Source organism: Tympanuchus pallidicinctus, unplaced genomic scaffold (genome assembly GCF_026119805.1).
Source record: "Tympanuchus pallidicinctus isolate F22 unplaced genomic scaffold, pur_lepc_1.0 scaffold4, whole genome shotgun sequence".
In the NCBI taxonomy this organism is placed as follows: Eukaryota; Metazoa; Chordata; class Aves; order Galliformes; family Phasianidae; genus Tympanuchus; species Tympanuchus pallidicinctus.
Genome location: NW_026294758.1, coordinates 6,481,343 through 6,490,225, shown reverse-complemented (window position 1 = coordinate 6,490,225; position 8,883 = coordinate 6,481,343). Strand labels below are relative to the sequence as shown.

General features: G+C 43.4%; 1 protein-coding gene across 2 annotated transcripts in view; it reads left to right on the top strand.

The window, feature by feature from the left end:
* The first annotated feature begins 800 nt into the window (after positions 1-800).
* Positions 801-8,883, top strand: part of MOB3B (MOB kinase activator 3B) — an 82,955-nt gene continuing 74,872 nt past the window's right edge. For both annotated transcript variants that reach the window (XM_052700915.1, XM_052700914.1), the window contains exons 1-2: positions 801-923; positions 2,724-2,823. The gene's annotated coding sequence lies outside the window, so the exon portion shown is untranslated. The remainder of the gene's footprint in view (positions 924-2,723; positions 2,824-8,883) is intronic.

The following is an 8,883-nucleotide window of genomic DNA, read 5'->3' as shown; positions in this document are numbered from 1 at the left end:
ACACCTCCAGCCATTTGCGACGACTAGAAATGAACAAGAGTGTCATGGGCTCAGGTTCCGGAGAAAAACTGTCTGTTGCTTGCTCTTTTTGGGCTCTGGCTTGTCACCATCACAAACTCGATGGTGTGATCACGTGTGACCTCGAGGCACAGCACTGACAGGGCACGCTGGGTGCAGCTCCTTTCCCCATCTCTTCTTTCTGCGCAGAGCAGCCCGGGCCAGGTGGGATGATGAGAGGCCCTCCATCCTCTGCCACCACACAGCAGGCTGTGCCCAGCTGCAGAGCCGCTGCTTCCCAATGGAGACAATCACCGGCTGCAAAGGTGGGTTTAGCAGAGAGGGTCAGCCGGCCCCACATACCCCGGGGATCAGATAAACCAAACGGGCTGCAGGAGTAACACGATTTATCTTCTGCTGCTGCCTCGAGGGAGGAGACCGCGATCTACAGCCCACGCCGCTGCGGTTAAACCCACACCACCCCGCAGCACAGCCCAACCGCTCCGGCGTTACCAGGAGCCCCGCGGGAAGGCTTCGGGTTCTCAGACCCCCCCGCCCCATCACCCACCCACCGCTCCGCTCGCGGCCCGAGCTGAGGTAAGTCCGTGGCGAAGTTTCGCTCCGCCCCGCGCCGGATCGGAGACGGGACGCGGGGCAGCCTGGCTGGGACGGCGCCGAAGGCGGGAGGGCAGCGCCGCCATTTCAGCACCCGCGCGGCCGCCCCGCGCCCGACAGAGGGCGGGCTCCGGCAGGCGCCCGGCCGAGCGAGCGGGGCCGCGCGGCGGGAGCCGAGCCGGGGAGGGCGCGGGGTAGCGGCTCGGCGGAGCCGGCGGCCGCGGGGAGCTGCGCGTAGCCGCGCTGAGGCGTCGCGTCCTGTCCCGCCTCCGCTGCGGAGCGCTGCGTGGCGGGCACCTGGAGAGGCGGAGGTAAGGCGGTAAGCCCCGCTCCCCTTTCCCGCCAACTTGCCCGGAGCGAACGGTTCGGTCCGAACCGAGGAGCTCCGTCCGGCCGGGCCGCTGTTAGGGAGCCGTAGGGTGGGCTGGCTGCGGTGCTCGGCCGCTCGCTTCGCCCTCCACAAGGCTGCGTCTCCGCGTGCTCTCCCGCGCAGCCTGAGGGCTCGGGAGCTCGGAGCGGGGCTGGGAGCCGTGCCCGCCGCAGGCAGCTCGGGCCCCGGTCGCTGAGGGTCGGCTTTGGCCCTCCGACCGAGCTCACGGGGCGGTGAGCTGCTTGGTCACCTGCTCGTCCTCTGAGGCACGGCTCTTCTGCTGCCCTTCTGTGGTGTCGGGGATCGCGTTCGTGTAGGAGCATCCTCACGGCCCGGCCGCAGGTGTTTGGAACGGGCTGAGCACACCTTGCTTTTAGTTGGTGAGGTTGGCCGCTTCTTGAACGCCGTGTTAAACTTCCTCATTCGCTCGAGGAACGCGGGTCTGAAATCTCTGCCTGGCTTTGCACCGCCCCGGTGTGACAGCCTGGCAGCTGCTCAGGCTGGCTCGGGACCGGCGATGGAGACGTGAGTGATTGCGAGGACCAGCAAGCTCTGTGCTGAGGACAGCCCTGCTGCTGACTGACCCTGCAGGCAGTCGGGCTGTTCTTGGGTGAGGGTGCTGCCATACGGCATTTGGAGATGTAAAAACCTTCCTGCTCCAAATCAGCGGTCAGGTCAGCCTGTTCTGAGGCTGCTTGTGGGCAGCTCTCATAAACAAGTTGTTCCAAACGATGCTGGAACCAAGCCGGTGCAAGAACAAGTTGCCTCTGCTTATCGGATGGATAAAGGGTGGCTGAGAATCCTTCCTACCTCTGCTCGGATTGCAGTAATTTATCCCATAGGAAACAGGATTGTTTCTATTCCTTAAGCTGTTTGTAGCTGCATTTTCACACAGGGCTATCACTTGTGTATAATAAGGTATAATGTCACTGCTTGTAAAGAGAGGAACGGAAGGAGAAAGTCTTCAATATGTTCTCCTCAAACTGGGCAGTTTATGCCCAGGATGCTGTCCAGCACATACGTGGAGAACCTGATCCTCTCCATCCCACTATAGCCAAGCAACTTGTGCTAAGATCTGCATTCTTCTGGGTGGACCAACATTTGTGACAGCTTTGCTTTCTCCTCTCTAAGGGGAGACAAAAGAGTTTCTCGGACACAAAAGAGGAATAATCTGTTCTTTTGTAGCAGAGACAGAGTGCACATCTCAGTGAGACAAAAAGAAGAGAGATACAAGACAGACAGGGTGCCCTTAAGCTGACTGAAGAGTCGCCTCCTTTTAGGAGGTGGATATAGCATTATAGTGTGGCATTGTTTGGCATCAGGTGACTAGGAATTAGTTATGATTTAGCGCTGTTTGCTTCAGTGCTGGTGGAGTAGTCTGGGCTGCTAAGAGCTCATGAGTGTTATGAAACTTGGGGCTGGATCAAATCACTTTGGCTCCTTTGCTGATACTTCCATCATAGCAAATGCTTCTTTATCAGCTGCCAGCAAAGTACTCAGCGCCATTCAAGATCCCAGAGGAAAGTACTTGTGTTCTGGATCAGAAAAGTGAGGAGAGCTGAGTGCTCTGGAAACATGGACCTCAGAGATGTTTCAGAATAATGTTTAAAAGTGTTACAGGAAAACCACGTGGCACAGTTCTTCATTAAATATTTAATCTTTCCTATGAGTCAGACACACTGAGATCTCAGATGGAATAGTTTATATACTAATCACTGTTATTTTTGTTTTTCTCTTTTAGGATATTATCAGCATTTTGATGGTACCTCTGGCAGGCATGAGTCCTGTGAGCCTATTCTGAGTTGTGGAGGTGAAATGAGATCAGACAGGAAGTTGAGGAGGTGGGTAGGATATAACTGGAATTTTAATCCTAACTACTGAACAGGTAAATTTCCAGGGAAGTAGTAGCTTATTAATTCAGTATTTGCTGATGGGTCATTAGGTCATTACTAAGAAAGAAAAGGAAAAGCACTCTTACAAATGAAGGACAGAATGGCTAAGGATGTAAGAGTCAGGCTTACAAAGAGGCTGTTGTTTAAAGGAGTTTAGGTTAGACAGTAAGTAACAGATTAGACAGTAACCATGCTTTCCCTGTAATTATTAAATCTTGTTGCCACATTTTATTTTCTCTTCTGAACTGAGGAAAAGGTTCAATAAATGTTAGAATAGGAAGAGAATGTGGAACTGAAAAAAAGTTGGGGAAGGAGGAATGATATTAAATTGGGTCATCATGACTTGTAGTCATAAATTTAATCTGATTTAATTTAAATAAAAAAAAAGAATTAAAGAGAGACTTAACCTATCAAATACCTTCATGGAAACATGCTTTTTGATAGAAGGGGGCTTTTCAGTCTGATTATTAGAAATTTTCCAAGATATGTTTGAGCAAAGAAATCTTTGTTCAGATATAAAAAATCTGCCTCTTCTGCTGTTCGTAGCATTTCCTTACTACACCATCATAGTCAGAAAAAATGTATTTTCTGTTTTTGTGTGAAGACTGAATTTGTGCTTGTGTTATTATAAGGTACAAGAATTTAATTCAGAAAGACCGTAGCAAATTGCATGGCTAGTAGAGTTTGGTATATCCAACTATTGACCTCGTGGGCTTAAAAATGAGTCTTTCACCTCTGTAGTGAGGGTTGGTTTTTGATTTTTCTTTTTGTAACTTTGCATTTATTACCATTTGAGAGTACAAAAACAAACAAACAAAAAAAAACCCCATCAATCATGATTACACAGCACTGATATTTTAATACAAATACAAGCAGATAAATGAATGTATAGCATTGTCAGTATGCTGAAACCAAAGAAACATGGTTGAGGGCTATATTTTCTCACCCTTTAGTCATACAAAACATAGTTTGCATAATGCAGTTTTCATTTGCATCTATCAAAGTGATCCAGCCATTCACTGACCAGTACAGTATGGTACAAAAGCTAGCACTCAACATTTCGGTTTGCACTTCTTTGCAAAATACAGAATCCTCCTTTATGTTCTATTACCAAAGAGAACAGTCAAGAAGCTGTCCAGCTTCCAGATTTGAAGATGTAGTTAAGTTTTTCCTTCAAGGAAATTGTAAGTGATTTTGAATCTCTGTACTGATCACAGGATCATACAGAATGGCTGGGGTTGGAAGGGACCTCAAGGGTCATTGATCTCCAACTCCCAGTGCCACAGGCAAGGCTACCAACCTCCCCATTTAATACTGGATCAGACTAATGAGTGTTTGGCTTTACAGTCTCATTTACCCTTTTCAAAGTATAAGAGCATCTGGAAGTGTCAGTCACAACTGATAGTAATGCACACAAGTTAATAGGCATATGTGTATAAGGTTAATTAAAGCACTTCCTTGGAAGAGCAGATGAAAGAAGCCAGTACTTCCAAATTGCCCAGGGATGGGCTTTTATTCACAGGCTGTCAGAAAAATATCCTTTTATCCCACGAAGAATTAAAAGAGTGTAGTAAAATGTGTGAGGTTGAAGTCCAGTCATATCTACTGTAACTTGTGGTGACTTCTGACCTTTCTGAAATCCAAGTGCAGATTTGGAAAGCATTGTCTTGGACATGACTCCATGTGTAATATATGCATAGGGAAACCTTAACTTCATGGGTTGCAGTTCTTCAAGTTATTTATGTTGGATATGCAAAATCAAGTAGGATTGCCTACAGTAAAAAGCAAAAATTAAGGCAAAGTCATAATGGAATGTATTTGAACATACTGCCATGAAACATTGCCCTGATCTCATTTTAGTTGCAAAGTCCTTAAATGAACAGAACAAAGATTCCACTTCGGAGGCTGATTAATGAGGTTGTTGCAAACTGAACATTAACTATGTGTTAAGCGTTACTAATTGGTCTTATGTTCCCTATATAACCTGTGAAAGAGTTGACCTCTTACCTTGGTGATTGAGAGCAGATGTACATGGAGGAATCTTAAATTTGTTCCCTCTCCCCTCATTTCTGTTGAAAAGGAGTGTATGGGAATGGAGGGTGTGGGCTTTATTGGCTTTGTCTCCTTAGCTCAATGTTTAAATGTCAAAAATTAGGCAGTTGTAGCTATTCTGTTAGTTTGTTGGGTTTTTCTGTTTTGTTTTTGTTTTTTTCCTAAGGGGGGAATGGATTTTAAAAAAGGAAAGATGTGATAAAAGTTGCTGTCAACCCTCACACTTCTCTGGCAAAGTGCTGAGAGTCTATGCTTAGGTAACAGTAGCAGTGTATTGAACTTCATGTCCTTGAGTATTTGCTCTTTTTCTTCACATTCCCCTATTAGATATATTGTTTTAACTTTTCCTCTTGCATTCCAATTGAACATGTACCATTTGTGATGAACATACTTGGGAAATCAGATATCATTAGAAATCTGAAGCATATAAAAAAACATTTTGAAAACCATACAGTATTGTAGTACATGAGGAGTGGTACCAACGCCCAAAGGTTTTCAAGGTATTTTGGGAAGCAGTTAAACTGATGAAGACAATTATTTGAAACACTCCTTGGCTCTGCAATGAGAGGAGCAAAGGTGATAGAGGCGTGGAATAAACTTGTTTGCATCCACATCCATACAGTAAATGTTTTCTGATTAATCTTGTCTGTTTTGTAAATTAAGATCTATACTGCATCAGGACTACAAGAGGATTTGTCTTCTTCATGCATGTCTGTATCTCGGTCTTCTTTCTGCATAAGTGAAATGATGCAAGGGTACAGTGTATCAGAACAGTGTCCTCATGCAAGAGCTTCAGGCTGTTAAGCAATAGGCGTATTCTGTGAAAAGACCAGAGAATACATATATAGTGTAGAGAAGGAGTATGTAGGAGCAGGATGACCCCCACATTTTGAAAAAGTTCATCTCCAACAGCAGCTGGTGATACCAACTGTCCTTTCACTGAAGTATTCTGTGTGCTTAACTCAGAGCACCAAATATCTTGTCTACAAGTCTGAAGTACCGAAAATGTGATCTGAAAATATTTCAAATGTAGAGATTTAAAACCTTCCAAGAAGGGAGAATTTACCAGTGCCTGACAAAGAACACAAATACAAAAGATTTTACCTTTTTTTGATGTGTGATTTTCATAAGGCTGTCAAAAATTATGAGGCATGATCTCAGTTCTGTTTGCACGGCGTCCCAGGAACAGTGGCTGTATTGCCTATCTTTAAGGAAGCTGGTGATTCTTTGGAAGTACTTCTTCATACTGAGGGTACTGCTCTTTAGCATCTGCATCTGAAAGCTGTTCCATGCCCTTGGTCGTTCTTCCAACAAACAAATCTCTAATTCTTCAATTTGCTGATGAATTCCATTTTGAAATTTTTCAATATTGCTTGTATTCCAAACACCTTTGGGGTGATTTTTGCTAAATAGCTGAAAAGTCTGTTGGAGGAACTCATAGATGACCACTGTTGTATTCTTTTGTGTGATCTTCATGATCTCCCTGGGAAATCTGAAATCAATTGTTTCATTGAGACACTGATGAGAAAAATATCCACCCATTTTGTGTAGGAGGTTCATGTTCTGGTGGTTCATTTTGATTCCTTGGTGAAAGCAAATGTGGTGTGAGATTTTGATATATAGTGCCAAAGTAATGCAAACTCGCAGTAAACTTCTCTGAACCAAGATGGTCATGGTGATGAATCTGTCAGTTCTATCCTTGTGCTGGTCTGCAAGCCTGTAGTTTCTTCTTGTCTCTTCTGTATTCAGATGCTGCTCTTTTATTACTCTGATTTTCTTGCGTGACTTGTTAGGTATTAATTATTTTGTAAGAGCTGTGTTTTTATCAACAGTGATTCTGCCAGTTTATTGTTGGTTTCAATTTCTTTTAGTTGCAAAATATTGCTTATTTTTTCAATAACTTTATTAACTGAAGGAAGAGTAAGTGATTGGTCAGTGAACACAGGCAGATTAGCATCTGATAAGGACTTTTCATCTTATTTGTACTTAAACAGGCAGCCTTGCTTTATGCTGAGAAGTTTTGCTTTTATGCAGAAGTTGGCAAAGAGTATGAAAAAAGAATCACATTTGTGGCTAACAAATATCCATCCTAAGCAAGATGTAATTTCATTTCATTGATTTTAAAAAGTGATGTCTTGTAGGACAAATTGTTTTGTTTGGGAAGTAGCTAATGTTTTATTAGCAGAAGAACCCTTTTGTTGACACAAGCACTGACTCACTAGGGTATTTGTTGCTATCACTATGCTGGAAAAAATATACACAGCTTTGAGGACAGATGCTTTTTTATCTATTATCTGTGATAATTTGCTGCTCAGAGAGGCTTCCTTCTACTGCATAACCAGCTGATTGAACCTGGTTTTTGACAGCTGTCAACCATGCTGTAAGGTTACTGATGAGGGCTTGCTTACATCTAGAGTAAGACAGCTTCTGTTCTGAAGCCTCCTCCTGTGATGATAAGTAAGTCCAGACTCCCTGAGAGTTTGTGTTGGTAGCAAAATGTCCTATTTTGGGGGCCACCATAGCCACTGTGATGCTGGAACATACATCCTAAAATCAGAGCAGTAATTCTGTGAATATTAAGTTTGTGGGCCAGCTGGTAGTAGAACTGCTAGTACTCAGGTTAACTAACATGTCCCAAACAATTTCACAGCCTGCAGTGATTATAAGACCAAGACTGTGCTGCATAAGCATTGCAGGTTGAAATACAAGTCCTTAGCTGATATGGCAGCTCCTGATTGTGCATTAGCAAATTGCTGTATTTCTATGGATTGGTGGCTTCTTCCAGTGTGACTGTCAGCCCACTTAGCTGGCTCTGGTTACTGCAAAACAAAAAACTTTCTGATAGAGTATCAGTTGGAGCCAGTGTTGGATTTTCAGATAAGAAAAAGTTATAAGGCAGTTAGTAGGCATACTTGCCTCTTGTGGGAATTTAAAGATTGCTAAATCTTCACGTGAGCTAAGTTATTTGGTGACTGAAGTGTACAGAGTTTACAGAGCCAGAGGATATGTCCTCATGTAATTCATCATGCATAATTACAGGGTTATTTCAAAGAGAATATGGAAAAAGGTGAAGTTCAAGAATGTTTGATGTGAGCAGCAAAGGAATTCTAAGGAAATATTTTGCTAAAATTATCCTGTTAGTGCTTACAATGTGACAGACTGAGGGATTGCTATGGATAAGCAGTTTCTCTAGTGAGACATGTGATGGCTTCAGCAGTTATGCAGTAGAAACCTACTGACATGGTGATACTCCCGTTATTCTTCTTGTTTTGCTACTGCTGATAGTAATATTGTGGTTTTTTTCATGAATTACTTACAGCTAGATGTCTTCAGAGAAGTTGATTTATGAATGAAACTGTAGGAAGTATTGATTTCTTGACTGAAATTCTGTACAGAGAATGGAGAAGTACATGGTAGGTTTAATGCATGGATTTGCCACAGAAGTCCATCAGTGAGATCTTCCAATACTTTGTCTTACTCTGCTAAGGTGTTGTGTTTTTTTTTTGTTTGCTTTTTAATTATTATTTTGCTCTTTTCTCTGTTTGTATGGCTTAGTACAAATATGTATGACTTCTAGACATGAGGGATCTAAACTTAGTTGGAGGCATTGCCTTCGTTGTGTATTTTTACATTTTCTTTAAGTCTGTGCCAATATCAGAATGGTTTAAGCTAAACTGTAATTAGCATGTGGTGTTAGGAAGATCAGAATATCAAACTGAAATGTACTGTCATAAAAGATTACTGAAACTTTTACAAGATGGTAACCGTAAGATCTCCTGAAATTACATCACTGAAGACTGCAGGACACAGTGCACACAGTAGTCACGAGACACAGTCTAATGCAGTATCAGATACATGTTTCTCTGGCTTTTTGATGTTGACTTGAAGTGAGAGTTACCAAGATAGCAGAGGATGTCTTTCTCAACTGTGGTTGGAATGTCAGAAGATTATAGTTTT